The sequence below is a fragment of the Ptychodera flava genome (genome assembly GCF_041260155.1).
Source record: "Ptychodera flava strain L36383 chromosome 23 unlocalized genomic scaffold, AS_Pfla_20210202 Scaffold_24__1_contigs__length_23054250_pilon, whole genome shotgun sequence".
Classification (NCBI taxonomy): Eukaryota; Metazoa; Hemichordata; class Enteropneusta; family Ptychoderidae; genus Ptychodera; species Ptychodera flava.
Genome location: NW_027248278.1, coordinates 2,107,803 through 2,128,704, shown reverse-complemented (window position 1 = coordinate 2,128,704; position 20,902 = coordinate 2,107,803). Strand labels below are relative to the sequence as shown.

The 20,902-nt window shown below is 38.2% G+C and overlaps 1 long non-coding RNA gene across 1 annotated transcript in view; it reads right to left on the bottom strand.

The window, feature by feature from the left end:
- Positions 1-11,531: 11,531 nt before the first annotated feature.
- The window catches only part of LOC139124784 (uncharacterized), a 57,410-nt gene continuing 48,039 nt past the window's right edge, over positions 11,532-20,902 (bottom strand). The window contains exon 3 of the long non-coding RNA XR_011550034.1: positions 11,532-11,687. This is a non-coding gene — a long non-coding RNA (uncharacterized lncRNA). The remainder of the gene's footprint in view (positions 11,688-20,902) is intronic.

Below are 20,902 nucleotides of genomic sequence, written 5' to 3'. Positions count from 1 at the left end.
ACAATGATGAAAAGGAGGAATTTGAAGGCTTTTCAGACGTAGACACAGTGAGTGACATAGACGTTGGCGAGATCGATGCAGCGCTACGGCAAATACTCCAGTTTAGGACTTCAAACCGTAACCGAAGCGCCCGATATCTTGCGTGAGATCCATCGTCGTCCCATGGTATAAAATTTCGATCTTCCGAATTTTCTGGTCGCTGAATCTGGCCCTTAGCATCGTTTAGGTGTCGGAGCTCATCCGGTAGATTATTTTTTCTGTTGATTCCGTTTTCAAAATGTAGAAACAGTGAGTGACATTGACGTAGGTGAGATCGATGCAGCGCTACGGCAAGTACATGCTGCATGCAAACTATAACCGGAAGCGCCCGATAAATAGTGTGAGATCTCATAGGGTCGCCTCGTGGTACAAAATTTCGATCTTCTGAATTTTCTGGTCGCTGAATCTGTTTCTTATCATAGTTTAGGCATCGGAGCTCAGCCGTTAGATTATTTTTTCTGTTAATTCCGCCGCCTTTCCGTCAACAAGTTGTCGATGAAATCAACCACTACGCGACTCTGTGTCGATGGCCCGGCGCCGACGTAAACCAGTACTGGTATGAGACGAAGGTTGATGAAATGCGGGCGCTCATAGCAAAATATTTTGATCGAAATTCACACCATGCCAGATGTAAATGACTACTGGTCAACAGACGACAGATTACAACTACCGGGGATCGCAAAAGTAATGCCAAAGAACCGATATCAGAAGTATTTTCATGTCAATGATAATGAACTCGATGTGCCCGCCGGTTACCTCAACCGTGCATGATCGTACGTTCAAAGTTCGACCTCATCTTGACCTCAGGCGTTCAATTTTCTTTTCCCGCAAATTACGGTCATTTCGCCAGCTGTCGATTGATTAGGCTATGATAAAATTCAAAGGCCATATGATGCAGTACATGCAAGCCAGACAGTCAAGTAGTATTTCAAAGTTTAGATGCTGACTTGTCCCCTTAGCGGATACTGTCTGAGCTTCGATCCCCAGAATTTATTGGAAAGAAAGGCGGACGTACACGGTACAGGCGCCAAAAAGAGAACTATCGTACCCTCATTTTTTTGAATTAAAGACACTTTATAAATAAATACTTTTATTTTGTTGTAAATTTGATAATTTTGTGTTCGATATTACTTTTACTTTATAATACGTTTAAAAATGATGCAAACATTTCCTCAATGTGCCATGAAATTTGCACAAGCTGGTTGATGATATATAATAATATGTACGGCAAATTCTCGTCTCTATGATGCTACAACAATTGCAAAATTAGAAAAACATTGATTTTCAAAATAACATCATGTAAAAAAAGAAGAAACACTCAAATTATGTGTTTTGTTTATTTTTATTTCATCTGGGACTTCTTACCTGAAAAGGAAAGTGTAAAACTGCGCAATAAATCAGCTGCCAGCTTCATTTGATGAGGAAAAGTGTCAAGAAATTTTCTTGAATTCCCCATAAGCAATATATCATTGGAAAGGAAATTTTATAAGCTTTAAAATAATTTCAGGTTGCTGTAGTCAGTTTTGAGCCACTTTTTTACAAATTTGGAATAAACAATACACTGTTAATGATTACAGAATATTTTAATTTTTGAGTGAGGAGTTCTGGTCTCCACTGTACATTGTTATGCAAATGAGCTGGGCTGCAAAGGGTTAAAGGGAAACCTAAGTCCAGCGACATTGACCGTTTATCCCTTCCAAAATCACCCTTGAATAAAATGCAGCTCAAATTTGCAACATAATTGCACGCGCCGACGACTACGGAGCGACGAAAAGAGACATTGAAGTAGACGACATTTATGATAAAATGAGCTTGGAATTCCATGGGCGCGAAAGGGCTCATGGGAGGAGCGTGCGTGACGTCATCGGCGATACAGACGATTGTAGCTTGCAGCTGAAGGAGTTCTGTAAACAGTTAAGCGCGTTTGTAAGACGACTATGGAGAGTTCGGAAAGCGATATTTCTGACATCGAGTATTAATTTTCCCCGACTGAAATCAAACCATACTAATTTGAACCAAGATATCATGAAAGCATCTCCACACATCGTTCATATTTGGTTGTTTGCGTTTTGTGTATGATTCCACGAAGGGACTCACTGTGCTTGTACAGACCCCGAACTGAATTGGAGACACTGAGTGACCCTGCGATCCTTCAACGCTACGTTTCTAAAACATAGTTTTTCTTTACCAGTCGCTTAAAATTAATTTTTGGTTCGTGAATGATACGGAAGGATTGACTGATTGTATGTGTTCCATAGACCCTCGAGGGTCTATGGTGTTACCATGTAAGTCGAGCTTGGCCAGATCTTAAGGTTGCGAAATCTCCGATATGTATCGGAAAATATTTATTCGCGATTCAACAAATCTATAGTCTCGTCTATTTTTCGAAGTTCGTTTCGAACTTAGGAAGTCGGGCTTACTCAGATCTACAAAGTGATGAAATCTCCGAAATAGTGGATATTTGCCCGCTATTTAAAAAGACAGTATCGTCTATTGTTGTAAAGAATGTATTTCATACAAGACCAGCCAAAACTCCCGATGATGTCCGATATGTCCTCTGTTCAAGTCCCGATCGATCGCCAAGTAAAAATGTATTACCTGTACAGAATGTAATTCGTGCAAGGCCCTCCCAAACTCACGGTGATATCCGATCGGCCCTCTCGACGAAGTCCCGATAGTAGTGTATGAAAGTTCGTGTGGACATTTAATGAACAAATGCTTTGCATGTAAAACATGTATTTCGTGCATGAATAAATCTAATAATGTAAAACATACAGTATTCTTGACTACCGGCCATGGATGCTATTTTTGAACTTAGAGTCGGACAGTGGTAGTCGGATCTGTTAGGTGGTGAAATCTCCGATATACATCGGACATTTACCCTCAATTTGACAATGTATCGTCTAGTATCAGAGTTAAAGTCCTAAGTCGCCGATATTTATCGGATAAATATCTTATTTCGCAGACCCGGCGTGCCGACACCACACAGTGCAAGTAAATCTAGTGACAGTTTTCGGACAGGGTAGTGAATTTCGCTCAAAGCCGTTTCATAAATGACGAGCACTGCGAAATCTTATTACCATATCCTTCGAAACTTTATTGCGCTTATCCTCAAACTGTTAACAGGACGGAAGTGTTATTTAGGGGGTCAAAGTTGCCAAATTGTTGACCCCATGTTGAGTGCGTAGTAATTGGACTGCTATCGCAGTAATCGGACGTCGTATTTCGAATGTGATTATAGGAGGTAAATATTGATATTTTGAAACTTCAAACCCCCGATTTTCAATTTCGATGTGTTTAGAAAACTGTTTGTAAAAATATGTGATAAATTAGTTACGTCTAATCCATGGACGACGCAACTATAAGCTTATTTCGACGTGTATGGCGCTTAAATATCGGACATGGGCTGTCTCTGTGTGTTGCGTTCGACGGTGTGGCTAAGTTGTAGCCCGAAATAGCTTCTACCGAAAAAATGTCCGAAACGGGACAACAGCGTCACTTGACTTCATGTGCTGTCACATGACTTGTAAAACACTATCAATACAGAGCGAAGTGAGTACAACGAACAGCATGTCATTAAATGTCCGAAAACCGAGGTCGTCCGAAAACAGCCACACTGAATCGTCTGCATAGCCTAGGAGTCCCGGCGCAATTGATATTTATCGGGTAAATATAATATCGGCGATTTGTCAGACCCGCCGTGCCGAGACACAATAGGCGAGAAGTCATTCCAGTATATCTTGTTATATCAATATTACCAGATATAGTCCCGAAATTGCCTATATTTATTGGGTATATATCGGCGATTTCGCAGACCCGGGCTGTCGAGATAAGAGACGCTTTGTGTAGTTTCCGTCTTCGGATTTTAGAGTCCCGAAATCGCCAATATTAATATTTATCTGGTTAAAACCGGCGATAGCTGACTCAGCATGTCAAGATACGAACCGCATTGTGTAGTATAGTCTTGTATCGGTATCAGAATCCCGAAATCCCTTATAAAACAATCATCATGAAAGAAGTAGAACATAACTTTTTATCTTTTAAAGATTTTAAAACTCGCCCGACTTTCTTTTAGCCACTGTCTTCGAAAAAGCTGTTCTGTGGGACGACGATAAAAGCTGACTCATTTTGTTCTTCCTTGAGTGATTTTTGCACTCAAGTGAACAACAGTTAATCATTTTTTATGCTACTGAGCATAAAAGAGTCGTAACGTGCAGAACTGCACTGCTGCAGTCATAGACTCCAATGCTTTGGTAAGCTGTTACACACGTTCGGTATCGCCGATGACGTCACGCACGCTCCTCCCATGAGCCCTTTCGCGCCCATGGAATTCCGAGCTCATTTCCATAAATGTCGTCTACTTCAATGTCCCTTTTCGTCGCTCCGTAGTCATCGGCGCGTGCAATTATGTTGCAAATTTGAGCTGCATTTTATTCAAGGGTGACTTTGGAAGGGATAAACGGTCAATGTCGCTGGACTTAGGTTTCCCTTTAAAATGAAGTACAGTGCTTAGTTATCTACAATTTTGTGTAAAATTGAAATCCATTTGCTGCAATGTCTCTCTAATTTGTCTCTTTCCAGAGCTATTTCATACTCTAGATGGTAGTTGAATTTCACTTGCAACATAAATGCTGCAAAGTGTGGTTTACTCTGTTTCATTTTCATGGCATAGATGTGTCTTTTGGCTAACAGTAGCAAGTGATTATGAATGTCAGAGCAACTGTCAACACCAAGAGCACTTCATTTAAGTTATGTCTCGTGAACAAACTGAGAGATTCTCGAAAAATGTGTGAAACTCGTTCCAGAAGGTCTCAGTGAATTTACAGGTGTAGAAAAGATGATCTAGTGTCTCGTTGCTGTTTTGGCAGAATGAACAGAGCGGTGATTGGTCCATGCCTCTTCTAGATAGATCGTAGTTTGTGTACAGAATATGATGAAGAAGCTTGAACAGGAATTCATGTGTTTTTGTGTCTATGGCTACCTTAAATGGTAGGCTATATGTAGGAGACCATGGTCCAGTAAAGTCATATTCTCTTTCATAATAGCGTTCATTAATTGGACTTAAGTCCTCTTTACTGTAAATGGCGTTTCTGATGCTCTCCCTTGTAACTTTGTGGGAGGGTCGAAAGTTACAATTAAAAAACACATATTCGTATTCATCTTTAAACACCGGCTCAACCAGCAATGGTTTTGGCCACTTAATTCTGAGACATGTGATTGCTCCATAAAGAAGGAGAACTTCGTTCCCTTGGAGGTTTTTGTTGGCTAACTTATCCATTGATAGATACCCCTCCTCGGTAAGTAAATCAAATATTAATTCAAACCCTTTCTGTCTTAGCTTTGGATTATAGACAGAATTCCCTCCAATTAGAACGTTTCTGTTGTTCCAAATTGTCTGACAAGTAATGTCAATCTCAGAGTCATTGACCGCAACATTGCAGCCGACCAGGATTCAAGCATTTCTTGGTAGAATCTCGGTAGGCGCAGGCTGAGTGAGTTAATATCGAAGTTACACTTGAATAGGTACTTTCCACCCACAGATTTTAGGCGATGGTCAAGAAAGAGTTTCCAGGGGTGCTCTATGTTTTCATCTAGACACATTTTAATAAGGTTTATACGCATAAGCTTGTGTGTAGTTTTCACATGGGTACTGTAATTACAAGTCCTCGAGAGGATAGAGTCTGTGATAAAAATACTGTGATACAGATGGGGCTCTAGAGCCAAGAATGACTCTGAGTTCCATGGTTGTGAACATAAAACCAATGCAGGGCATAGGTCAATGTCCTTGTACCAACTTTGAATAAAATCAGTTGACATATGCTTGAGTTATGGCTCCGTACACGAAAAAATCGTAACATAATGGCAGCACGGTGGCCATATTGGATCGTATCACAAAACAAATCAATGTGCATATGTATGACATAGGTCAATGTCCTTGTACCTACTTTGAAATAAATTGGTTGAGACATGACTGCATTATGGCTCAGGACATGAAAAAATTGTAACAAAAAGGCCGCCATGCGACCATATTAGATCATATCGTGAAACAAATTGACGTGCATATGTATGACATAGGTCAATGTCCTTGTACCAACTTTGAATAAAATCGGTTGAGATGTGCCTGAGTTATGGCTCCGTACATGAAAAAATCGTAACAAAATGGCTGCCATGTGGCCATATTGGATCGTATCACAAAACAAGTCAATGTGGATATGCATGACATAGGTCAATGTCCTTGTACCAACTTTGAATAAAATCAGTTGAAACGTGCCTGATTTATGGCTCCGTACATGAAAAAATTGTGACAAAATGGCCGCCATGCGGCCATATTGGATCATATCGTAAAACAAATTGACGTGCATATGTATGATATAGGTCAATGTCCTTGTACCAACTTTGAATAAAATCGGTTGAGATGTGCCCGAGTTATGGCTCTGTACATGAAAAAATCGTAACAAAATGGCTGCACAGCGGCCATATTGGATCGTATCACAAAACAAATCGACGTGCATATGTATAACATATGAGGAAATCCTTGTAGTCTGAATGAAATCACTCCAGGGATTTCTGAGATATCTATGTGAACGGACGGACGGACACACGGACATGACCAAACCTATAAGTCCCCCCGGACAGTGTCCGTGGGGACTAATAACCTTGAACTTAATGTTTCTAAAACCAAAGAAATGGTCATTGACTTTCGCAAAACAAACCTGTCCCTGAACCTCTTGTTATTAAGGGTACTTCCATAGAGATTGCTGATTGTTTTAAGTTCCTCGGAACTACCATTTGAATGACTTAAAAAGGCACAGAAACACTGTTAATATCACCAAAAGAGCCCAGCAACGCCTCTATTTTTTGAGGCGGTTGAAGAAATTTGAATCAGTGAGAATATAATGATTCAATTTTACAGGGCTGTGATAGAAAGTGTGTTAACTTTTTCAATCACTATTTGGTTTGGCTCATTACCTCAAGAGAAAGAGAAAGAGAAAGCACAATTAAACAAAATTGTTACTACTACATCAAGGATTATTGGCACAGATTTACTCTCACTTGATGATATCTATCGGCAGCGTGTGGCTAACAGGGCCTCATACATCATCATGACAGCATTCATCCAGCTCATGATTTATTTCAATTACTCCCCTCTGGACAGCGCTATCGGTCCTTTAAAGTAATACCGCACGTTTTAGCAGTATTTTTTATCCACGTGCTGTTCAAATACTTTCAGCTCGCAATTTTTAATTTGCAATTATATTTTTATTACCTGTATCCATAAGATTTTATATTCTTATTTTACTTATGCCTCCTTCGTATTACTTTTTTGTGTTTTACAGTCTGTTTTTAAAGTGTTTTTAGTAACATGTAATATCTGATGTTGTGTTGTTCTGTGTGACGACAGCAAGACAATTCCCTAATGTACATGAATGTATATAATGGCAATAAAGTTATCGAATATAATCTAATTTAATCTAATTGACATGAACCAAAGTTAGCTGTATTGGACATGAATCAAAGATGGCTGTATTAGACATGAACCAAAGATAGCTGTATTGGACATGAAGCAAAAATAGCTGTATTAGACATGAACCAATGGTGGCTGTATTGGACATGAACCAGAGATGGCTGTATTGGACATGAAGCAAAGATGGCTGTATTGGACATGAACCAAAGATGGCTACATTTGCATCCTGCCACCACTGCACATCTTTGTTTAGCAATGCATGGAAATTCTGATTCTATGAAAAATGTGAGCAGACATAAAAAAACTGTTTACATACACTAAAAAAATACCGTCAATGACGCTGTACCTTCTCTAATGTGTGGCCAGGTCAGGTAATTGGTTGTTGGCATGGAGTTGTTGTAAATAGTTGATGATGTAGGGGCATGAGGTGGGATATGGACCCAAAGAACCCAAAAGATGATTAAATACATCAATCAAAAAATTCTAAGCTACAGTATAAACTGCCTAAAGATAGTTCAATGTGGAAAAAAGTTAAATAATTCAGAAATAAGAATTAACAGTCCAAAATAGTAATGACGCACTTCCCTACTGACCTGAGTGCATGTGATATACACAACCTGGCATCTGTAAATTAAATGTATACCAAGTGATCATTTAAGTCACTTTTAACTGTTTTTAATAGATTTTCCAAAGAGTCCTGTGGAAATGATGAAAAAACGCTTATCTTATCTTATCTTATCTTCCTCATGGCTGATAATTGTCATAGTATTGAAAAAAATTGAAAGTGAAGAAATTACTGTTTTAAATAGGCATATTTTCCTTGAAATACATGACCGTGTAAAGAATATATGCTAAAAACGTTTAAGAGTAAATTTCTTTTCAAAAAATAATTTAATCTGTGACCAAGGATTTTTATTCTTTGAGTTTACAAATTCACACATTGCAATTTGTTCAATCATCTTGTGCAGTGCAAAATTTATAAAATGACTGAAAAACAAAAAAAAATTGGCAGAATTACTGTCTTTGTGATGTAAAATTATGAGTTGACATCACGATATTTTTAATCTGTTCGGAGTACTACTATACTTTAATTAAAAAAAGAAAAGTTCATGCAGAAACGGTAAAATATATTGTCAGCAATGTAGTGTTAATTTTGACTTTACATCAAAATATGCCTTTGCCGGATACCAAATATATAGGGTGAAATATTAAAATCAGCCATGTTCAGCAAAATCCACACAACAGCATTGATCCTTTTCTAATTTGATTTGATTTGCTTATGTTATCCTTGTATGACAGTCAGTACAATATGGAACTTGAACACAACACAGTGAATAAGTGTGCTGTAAATGAAATGGTGTGGCTGCATCCACATGCAGCAATAGGAGTGCCTTTGTCTCTCACCCCTCATTTCCAACCTGTCCCATCCCTGAAAAAATAGTTTGGTCTTATATTTATAATTTAAATAATTTCTGTATTTGTTAAAATGTGCGCATCTCAAAAACTTTTGATCATAAACATTTTCATTGTTTTTTATAGCTGACCAGTCAGTTAACCTGTTTATTTTGAATATTTGCGCATTTTTCCTCAGTATTTGACATTTTCAGAATACCTTCAATCTGTCATTTTCTAAATGTTTAAATGCTCCTTTGTGTGGTCAAGCTTTCCACAAGCATCAAATGTGGTACTTCATATAGGAAGGTCTGCCTCTAGAGGGCGGGCATCATGAACAGTGTTTGTTAGTTATTTCCTCCACATAAACTTCTGATTGTACTGTAAACAATGAACATGGCCGACGTCCGATTTTCCTGTCTAAAACGTTCACTCATTTTCGTTCATATGACTCTGAAACTCCAGGAAACGATTGGGAAGAAAGAGTTATCTTGAAATATTGAGGTACTCGCCGATATTTTGCAAAATTAAATGAGAAAAAATGCAAGGAAAATGCCGACAGGCTTACACAATGACCGTTTTCAGACTCAGAGGCATATGTCATCTGCAGATTATGCAACAGGCCCATATCACGTGAGGCCATGAGGGATATCCACGCAACTCAGTACCAAACACTAGCGCACACAGAGTGAGCAAACACAAAGTGAGTACCCCTAACGTCAGCTCAGTAGTCTGTAATAGATCGTAGTCAACTAAGAAACCTTGGAGAAAGGCTTACATGTAACACTGTGGCTATGCCGCTAAGTCCCTTTTGATTTTTGTCACAGCTCAAAATCGTTCTCCTACACCTCAACCTGAACCATGAACACCCCCACCAGTTTATGATATGACCCATCACAATGGCATATAACGTCAACGGATCTTGACAGACGGAAGTATTGACAGACGGAAGTAGTTGACACCAGCATACTGGTTTTCAACTCTAATACCTTCTCTGTCTATAAATAGACACGAGAAGGTAAAACATAGGGCCAAAGTCCCTGAAGCTACTATAGACATGGATACAAAATTAAGTATTTCCTGACTGTATGAAACTATCTCACTAAGGTCATCCTAGGGACATGTAAACCAAATATTAAAGCTGTCTGACCAGCGGTTTTGGAAAAACAAGCGCCTCAACAGTTGACAGAGCTCTGCTGTGTTATGTAGAGAATAACCTTTTGTGACACATGTATTGATGAAGAAGGTGGATATCTTTGATAGCTCATTTCAGGATGGCCTGACCAAAAATGGAAAAAAAATTCCGTAAAAATACAGATTTGCATATTTCATCAGACTATATTACCGGTAGTCTATAATAGCAAATAAACGAGAGTTAATTACATTCTAATTAAAGTACACAAGACTTGCTTAAATCAAGATATCAGCATATCTGTCAGGTTATAAAGAATCTTGAGCTGGTTCTATCTTTTAATATCAGTATTTTCATCCTTTTAACCAAGCACATTTTAACTTTCAAATTAACATTGTAAGTAAGTTCTGTTGAATAAGTTGAGACTGTACGTACTCAGAGAAAGCACACTGAAGAGACAAATGTTTGTAACTTAAGAAGTTCAAGGTCATCAAAAGCATTATAAGGAATCATGTTACACTTTCATTGCACTGTTTACACAGATTGCATAATTGCTATAAATAACACTAGGAATCTTACAGCCCAGCTTTACCATAAAACCCTATCACTTTGACCACTCTTTTAATTGACCACTCTATTTTTTTCCTCAAAAAGTAATCCTATTTTATCCTTACCAAGTCAACCATAAATGGAAATTAGAACTTTCTCTATCTCTAGTTATTTCACCACCCTATCATGACAAACTATTTTGAGCAATTTCTTTTAGATAACATAAATGGTGGTTCAGAATATATCAAAGTTGGGATTCAGGAAAGTTGCCTTTACATGTTTTAATCCTCCAAGATGGTAAGCATTTCACTATGAACTGTCACAAAAAGTTGAACTTTCTGATAATTCCACACTAAAATTATTTGGCTTTGATGATTCCCAATTAATTCAATTATTTAAAATCATATTAATTATTTTTTTCTAGATGAATTGATAGGGTTTATACAGTACAAGAACTACATACAATGTCAGTCAAATTTTGCAAAAATGACAAAAAATTCCTTAAAAATACACATTTGCATATTTCATCACAATTTGAACAAATCTAAGTTGGGTTATCCCTAGGGACCTGTATACCAAATAACAAAGCTGTCTGACCAGCGGTTATGAAGAAGAAGATTTTTTACCAAAAACACCTTTTTTTGGCATTAATTTGCCTATTTTCAACAATATCAAAAAATAAAAAAAGCTGTTTCTTAAAATCATATTTTTCATCTACACAACAAATATCAAATCAGTAAGTACTGCGGTTCTCAAGATATTTGAGTGGACGGACGCCTCACAAACGGACATACATACATACATACATACATACATACATACATACAGACTGACGCCGGACGCCGGACGGATACCCATCCCAATAGCTTCTATAGACTATAGTCTATAGTAGCTAAAAACCCAAACAGAAACAATAAATAAGACTGTTGCTGAGTACTTATTACCTACCTTGATTTTATCATCATCTAACAAATTCTGGAACTCTGCATGGAAGATTTCTAGATGTTTCTCAATTAGTACACGTTCACAAGTCCTCGCTAGCTCATCCTGCGTACTCTCATGGAGATAGACTTGAACACGTCTCTGCTCTTCCATCAATCTACATTCAGCCTAAATAATGGTAATAATAAAAAAAGCGCCAACGGCACTGGGTAACACAACTGAAACAATGTGAAACTGTAGATGTTATCAGAATTTGAATATATGAAATGATCATTGTTGTTATGGACCGGTGTTTTATAGAGGTGGTCACGGGAATTACATGGTACTGAAAATGATAAGATGTATATAGATATACACTGCAAGTTTTCTTGAGAGTATACAGATATATCAAATGTAAGGATCTGTAAGAAACCATTGTCAGTTGACTGTTGACAGAATTGGACAGGCCATTATGTGGAGCTGGGAATGTGAAAAGTTACAGGATGTAAAGTGGACCTCCAGGCTGGACAAAGTAGGCTAGCAAAAGAGTGACACAGGACGAGAATTGATGTGAAATTCAAGCAAATTTTATTTAATATATAGATAGTGAAAAGTATCAAACTGACTAGCAAGTGCTATTTTGTAAATGGTTGTCTATGTCAAAAATGAAAAGAGTAAATCAAGTAAGTAACCAAATGTCAGTAATTTACACTTTAAAAGGGTAAAAAGATAAATAAGTACTGAAGCTAAAATAACCAAAAGCGACAAAGTAACTAGGGAAATCTGAATGAACTGGAAACTGACCTATAAATAGAACATGTAATGAAGGTAACAGAACTGTAGCTGAAGTAAAACCCCGGTGCGGGGTATAAAAGACCCCCAACTCATCGAAAATTCATAATGGCGCTTGAGTGACAACTGGCAACAGCAAGGTAGACAGCTCCGTGAAAATCAGCCGAAGCGATTCTCAAACAAACATTATTGGCATACCATAAACATCAGTGTTCTGCCAAGCTTTTGCATCAGTGGGGTCTGAGGGCCCATGGAAGCTCAAAAAGTGGGTCGCTGTTGAAAAAAGGGGGTCATTCTCACTTTATTACATGCCATACCAATGTTGTTGTTTCGAAGTTCGAACTCGCAGATTCCATGAGTGCTGCGGTTTTATGGTCCTACCTACAGTCTACAAGGCGAGTAAGTGTACTCGTTCGGAAATTCATGTTGTCTCGGGTCATCGTATTTCGATTATTATTATGCTTTATGCATACTTTGCAAGTCATTTGGTTGTTTTTGGCATCGTAGTGGAGCCAGCTGAAATCAAGTAACAAATTTTCATGAAGACGTTGAACATGCCTGCCTACGTGACAATTTCAAAACTTGCGTATGATTTTACGCAACTGAGTTTTTATTTGCGTAAAATGTATTCAAAATGCGTACGGCTAAGGAATCCGTATCTGATGTGAGTTGGGCAGTCTTTTCTGTAGAACTTGGAGGGTTTCCTGTAATGCGCATGCTCTATTAATAAAAAACAACAACCTGGGGGGCTTCAAGGTGTAGCTGAATGCTTGCCATGCCGTGATGCAAGTCCCGTATATGATCGTTGAGCAGCCCAATGAGTTCATGTTCAAAGAAAAGACCTTCTGACTGTGAAATTAGTGTTTTCAAAGGCCAACAAAAAGCAGATACTGTTCAAAGTCCAGCGGGACCTCTCAAGAATGCAACCCGACAGATTCTAAATGGTCATCCGTAAACACTTTCCAAATAACATGCGACGTAATGACCATTAACTGTATTGTGTTACCAACAACGTAGACTCGATCCATTCTCGAATTTTTTGCATCTGTAGTGCCATTGTCTGTACAGAACTGATTGACGTGACGTTTTGTGATGATGAAATACAATGTTGCATAAAGTGCTGCGGTCTGCTAAAATCTAAAATGTTGCAATATCATGATAAATGTCACTTGCAAGCAGGTGCATATGTTCTAATTTTGTCCTGCATTGAACACATTCAGGCAATACAATGCAATACATGCAGTGCGGCAAGTACGTCGTGTCATGGGGCATTTCTCAATGCGTATTAGTTTACGCAGTCATGATTTACTTTGCGTATTTCAGAACAATTTTACGTAAAATACGCAGGATTTTGCATTAACGGAAACACTGGCCTGCCTCAATGAAGGCTGAGTTTCCGATGCATGGCTGCTCAATGTTTTGAGACTGCTCTGTTTCTGACTGATGCGTTTCCGATGTGGATGGCAGCGGCGTGCACTGGTTTTCAGTTTCCGAGGATGTGAACAGCTGAGACACGATGTCATGTTCGATCGTATTGTCTTCACTCGTCCGGTTGTTGGATTTGTCTTTTTAGGGCGGAATTGGTCCAAAAAAACTAAGAATTGTTCTGCCTCTATGTTTTGATTTATTCACGGAAGCAATTTTCCCTTCCACTGCCAGAGAGTACTCTGAGGCATTGAATTTAACAGAGACGCTGACTGGCTGACTTGAATCTAGCCGATGAAAACCTAGTTCACGATTATGCAAATAAAAAATCACTGAAGGTTGCTATGGAAGCAACACGTCTCATGTTCTCACGAGCAGCATGCACGCATGAGCAGCGTGGAATGTCTACTTCCGCGTTTGGCCTTTCGCGTAAATAAGTGTATTTTTTTACCGAAAGTTTAGTGGGACTGACGGAGTGCTGCGCCTGCCGGACCCGATGATTGATTTTTTTGGGGTCTTCAATTTTATTTTTTGCGGCAATGGCGCAAGGCCGCGGCCTCGGCAGAACACTGAACATAGACTGTTTCATAAACACGTAGGCCATACAAGTATCCGCAAAATTTCACAAAGCTTTATAAAATTACGACGATTAGGGGAAAAATCGCTTTCGTAACAAAGGAAATGGCCCCCAGGGAACAGTCGTTCCGCGATTCAAACAATTGTCAATCATTCAGTGACGCGCAGAGGTGTAAAGTGATCAAACATTTGCTGTGCATACGAAAATAATTACGATGTAAACAAGTCATTGACAATGACATAGTCCCCACTTGTAAAGGAATATTAGTCTTGATGGGGCAGGGAAATGTGGTCATTAAGAAGTATCACTGGAGTGTATATGTTGAGATCTATGGGCACATAGGTCTATGTCGTTGTTCCCAATTTGAAACACATGAGGCATGTCTAAGTTATGGTTCTAAATCGGGAAAAAAGATCAGACCTCTAGCTGTATTGGCCAGCCAAGAAATACATATGCGCATAATAAATGAGGTACAAGATGTGACATCTTAAGGTCTAATATCTATATTCTGTATTTAAAGATCCTGATGCTGTTAAGTGTTTGAATGATATCCATGACAAATATGTTGTCGTCCCTGCTGATAAAGCTGCCAATAACATTGTATTTGTCTGTAAGAAGTATTATTTTGAATGTCTTATAGACGAACTTGGTGTAACTAAGACCTCAACCAACTCCACTTACAGACAATCAATGTTCAACAAATCTGAAATTTTGGCAAACCATAAGTCATTCATGGATAATTTTAATATTACAACAAAGGATGACCATAATAAGTTGCCTAGCTTATACTGGATACCAAAGCTCCACAAAACACCTTACAAAGCTAGGTTTATCGCAGGATCTTCAAAATGTTCAACAACAGAGTTATCGAAGATACTGACTTCTGTTCTTTGTACTGTTAAACGGGGACTTCAATCATACTGTGATGTTGTCTTTTCTCGGAGTGGTATAAATCAAATGTGGATATTAAAAAATTCGAAGGAACTCTTGGAAAATTTGAAATCAAGATCTGTTTCAAAAATAACATCTATTAAAACTTTCGATTTTTCCACATTGTATACCACAATACCACATGATAAATGAAAGAACGCTTAAAAAACATCATCAACCAAGCATTTTTCTACAAAAACGGTTCACGCCGTTACAAATATGTGGTATTAGGGTATAATTCTACATATTTTGTTAAAAATACAACTAATGCTAAAGTGTTTTATACCGAGAAAGACATTATCAGTATGCTTGATTTCCTCATTGACAACATATTTGTTGAATTTGGAGGGCACATTTTCCAACAGTGTATAGGAATTCCCATGGGCACTAACTGTGCTCCCTTACTTGCCGACTTATTTCTGTTCTCATACGAGGCAGAATTTATCCAGAACCTTATCAAGCAGAAAAAGGTCTCTGTAGCTCGTACTTTCAACCTAACATTTAGATACATAGACGATGTTATTTCATTGAATAACTCTGAATTCAGTAAATATCTCGCTATGATTTATCCTCCAGAATTGGAGATTAAAGAAACTACTGAAACGGCCTCTTCTGCTTCATATCTGGACATTTTACTTGAATTTGACTCCAATGGTCACCTTTCTACTAGGCTATATGACAAGAGAGATGATTTCAACTTTAGTATAATTAATTTTCCACACCTCATCAGTAACATTCCACTCTCACCTGCTTATGGGGTATACATTTCCCAGCTTATACGATATGCAAGAGCATGCAGTTCATATGGTGATTTTGTAGAGAGACATGGCCATCTCTCTTTCAAACTGTTAAATCAAGGTTACACCAGAGCAAGACTTGTCTCTACATTCAAACGCTTTTTTGGCAGGTATCGCAAGCTGGTAGATAAATACAATATCTCTCTTCGACAAATGATCACTGATGGCATCGGTGACATTGGGCCTTAGTTAGTGACCACTACCTATCTGACTTACAAATTGATATATGGCGGGTGCCACATGTGGGGCAGGATGCGCTTACTATTTTCGAAACACCTGACATCACTTCTTGGTCTTTTGGCCAGAGGTCCATATATCTTTCTTTCATGAATTTGACTTTGTTTGTACCGTCTATTTACTGTCTGTTCTGTGCTGTTTTGTGTCTATGTTTACAACTATTGTCTTACAAATTTTGACCTAGTGTTATTGGATTATGGATTGGTATGATTGCGATTATTATCCTATCAAAATTGGAGGGTATAGAACTTGTGGTTACTGAATTATGCATATATATGTATAATCAAGGTCAAAGGTCATCGAGGTCACGTGACATTCTGGAAAAAAAAATTGTATTGCTAATTAATCCCTATATGCCAAAAATCAGACCTCTAGCTCTATTCGCTTGCCCAGAATTAGATATGTGCATAATTGATGAAGTAAAGCGTGTGTTGTCATAAATTCTTTCATCCTATTAAATATAAAGGACATAGCACTTGTGGTTACTTATTTATTGACATAAACGTATATTTTAGATAAAAGGTCATCGAGGTCACATGACATTTGGTCAAAACTTTCTATCCTATAGTTATCCTTATATACCAAAAATCAGAAATCCAGCTCTATTGGCTTGCTCAGAATTAGATATGTGCATAATTAATGAGGTACAGTATGTGGTGTCATAAGGTGTCCAATCATACCATATATGAAGGGTGTAGCACTTGTAGTTACTGAGTTATGGACAAATATGTATATTTGAGGTCAAAGGTCACCGAGGTCACGTGACATTTTGTCAAATAAATTGTATTGCTAAGTTATCCCTATATACCAAAAATCAGACCTCTAGCTCTATTGGCTCGCTCAAAATTAGATATGCGCATAATTAATGAGGTACAATATGTGGCGTCATAAGGTGTCCCATCATACCATATATGAAGGGTATAGCACTTGTGGTTACTGAGTTATGGACAAATATGTATATTTGAGGTCAAATGTCACTGAGGTCACGTGACATTTTGTCAAAAAAATTGAATTGCTAAGTCATCCCTATATACCAAAAATCAGACCCCCTAGCTCTATTGGCTCGCTCAAAATTAGATATGCACATAACTAATGAGGTACAGTATGTGGCGTCATAAGGTGTCCAATCATACCATATATGAAGGGTGTAGAACTTGTAGTTACTGAGTTATGGACAAATATGTATATTTGAGGTCAAAGGTCACCGAGGTCACGTGACATTTTGTCAAAAAAATTGTATTGCTAAGTTATCCCTATATACCAAAAATCAGACCTCTAGCTCTATTGGCTCGCTCAAAATTAGATATGCGCATAATTAATGAGGTACAATATGTGGCGTCATAAGGTGTCCCATCATACCATATATGAAGGGTGTAGCACTTGTGGTTACTGAGTTATGGACAAATATGTATATTTGAGGTCAAAGGTCACCGAGGTCACGTGACATTTTGTCAAAATATCTGATATATCTGCGTGAACGGAGGGACATGACCCAATCTATAAGGCCCCTGGACTTCATCCGTGGGGACTAAAAACTGTGTCACTGAATCCTTTTTGCAATATGAATACGATGAGAAACTAAATTTTTATTTTACTTGGCCTTATACATGGGATTCTATGGACAGCTGACTTATACATGGTAGTCTATGGTGGTGTAAACTAAAAAGTCCTCTAACACGGCCAAATTTGATCGCATTGTGAAACAAATCGACGTGCATCTGTATGGGGTAGGGTACTATCCTTGTGCAAAGTTTGAAAGAAATTGACCAGGGCATGTCTGAGATATCTGCGTGAACGGACGGACGGACGCACGCACGCACACATGCACGCACGCACGCACACACGAACGCACGCACGGACATGACCAAACCTATAAGTCCCCCCGGACGGTGTCCATGGGGACTAACAAACCATGTGTACGCTTAGAGTTACATGTATATTGGCGTGCACACAGAATGAAAACTTCGTGGTTGTCATAAACTATTTTACTAACAAGCGTTTATGATGCAATGACATCGCGAAAGTGAGCCATTTTCGGTCGTGACTAATAGCAAGAGATAAGTCAGTAACGGTACGATGTATCCTTGCGAAAAGTGCTTACTCTGTATTTACAGAACTGGTTTACAATGACATCGAAAACAACTAAATATTAAAGCATGGCGGTAGCCTCCATGATCAATTTAATTACAGTCAGTCAAAGAGAGCCACTTTTTTTAAACAGCCCCCCCCCCCCAATCTACGGCCAAAAGTACCAGTACGCTACAGTTGCTTTTGATATAAATGCTAGCCCTGAAAACGGCCGTAGGTTTGTGTACAGGTGTTCTCACACATGGCAATGACATGTCGTGTTCGGAGGGTTGGTAAGGTTTTGACATACCGGTTGCCCCAGTAACGTTTGGACTTCTGTTATGAGAATTAAACAAAGCTTGTAAAGACATCAAAACAGTATTTGTCAATGTCAGTTCAAGGTGAGCAAATGAGCGTCATCACCTGATCTTCTTTGAAAGGCTTGGGCCTAAGAGGATAGGTATGTCCGAGATCGGCTCATTGAGTTGGCACTACGTAGTAAGATTTCGACAAAGATGGGACTTTAATTTCTTCAATTACGAAGATATCTATGAACCCAGTCCGTGGTTCATCCCATTGCTCCGAAAATAACATAAGTCGTGATGAGTTGTCCGGGGTCACCCTCAAAGCGACCGAGCAGCCGACCTCGATTGCTTACAGATATCGTGGTACGGAGATTCATGGAAATCTTGATCCTTCCGTGATGTAGTGAACTTATTTTTTTTATTTTAGCGATCGGTCATGACGTCGCGTCGTTCACCTATTTCCTACCATTTTCCTGACCGTGTTTCTCAGTCAATATTCAGATCGGTAATTCGTGATTTCAACATACGAAATTGCCAGCTTCGGATTATTTTTAATGTTTATGTTTATTGCTTTCTTGATGATTATTTCCACTACGTACGGCGCCATTTCCGTATGTAGATATGGCGGTCAGTAGCCGAATCATCCTCGAACGATGACATGACCCCGAAACTTCAGTAAATCAACTCAGCAAAAACTTCAGTAGATTAACTCAGCACGCTCCTGTTTTTATGAAATTGATATTTTTTCCTTCTTTCTTTTTTCTTTCGCGTATTGCGAAGGCTGTACCTAAGCTTATAGTCAGAGCGTGATTTGAGAGCAAACAGATTACGCAGATAATGCGAACGATAGCAACCGTTACCAACAGACTCATTATGCAGAGCCATGCCCCAAAACGCCCACCCAAACTTGGCATTAATCCGGATCCCGGTCCATTTCGCCCCGGGCTTTAAGGAAATGGGAATGAAATTTAAGTCACAATTAAGCTAATCAAACTTTCAAAGAATTTAAGGAGATGGAAATGAAATAAAAAAGATAATGCACATAAATTAACTTTAGGCTACTTCAAGAGAAATTGAACGAAATAACAAGCGACCTAGCGGCCAATATTGCTCCGCTGTGTTTATGTAGAGAATAACTATTTTTGACACATGTTGATGAAGAAGGTGGAAATCTTTGATAGCTCAATGCAGTGGCCAGAAAAAAGGTGGCTAAAATAGCTGCAAAAATACACAATTGAAGATTTCATCATACTTTGAATATATCACATTGGATCATCCCTAAAGAACATGTCAACCAAGCTATCTGATGAGTATTTATTTAGAATAAAACTTTCTGACCAAAAATGGCAAAATTGCCCCAAAAATACAAAATTACAGAATTCATCAGAAATTCAATATATATTACTTAGTTCATCTATAGAAACCTGTATACCAAATTTCAAAACTATCTGACCAGTTCTTTTTGAGAAATACATTTTTTGACCAAAAATGGCCAAAATTGCCTTAAAAATGCAAATTTGCACATTTCTGCATAATTTGAACAAATCTGAAAAAGATCATCCCTAGGGACATATGTACCAAATATCAAAGCTATCTGACTGGTAGTTTTGAAGAAGAAGATTTTTAAAGATTTTTTTACCAAAAATGACAAAAATTGCCTTAAAAATACAAATATGCAAATTTCACCACAATTTGAACAAATCTGACTGAAGTCACCCTAAGTAAACTGCATATCACATTTCAAAGCAATTGGACAAGCGGTTTCAGAGAAGATTTTTTTACCAAAAACACCAAAAAATGCCCCAAAAATACAAATATGCAATTTTCACTAGATTTAAACAAACTTAAGTGAAGTCACCCCAAGTGAACTGCATATAAAATTTCAAAGCAATTGGACTTGCGGTTTCAGAGGAGAAGGCAATTGTGACGGACGACGACGACGACAACGACGGAAAATCAACCTATTTGATAAGCTCTGCGTCGCTGACAGCGGAGCTAAAAATCATTATTAAGCTAGGTTAACTTAAGGTTAAATTAAGAAAATGCAAATGAAAAGAAAATGCAAATGAACTAAAACTTGTAATGTGGCAAAAGAAAGGGTATTGATCTTTTTTTAATGTTCGTAACAAAGGAAATTTGCATGTCTGACAGGTGGTATGATGAGACCATCTTAGTCGCTGATAAATTTATCTTGACAAGGGTGCAATTTTTAGCACCTCCAAACATCTACTTCTCATTCAATTTACTCTTGAATTTTAAACATAATAAATAATT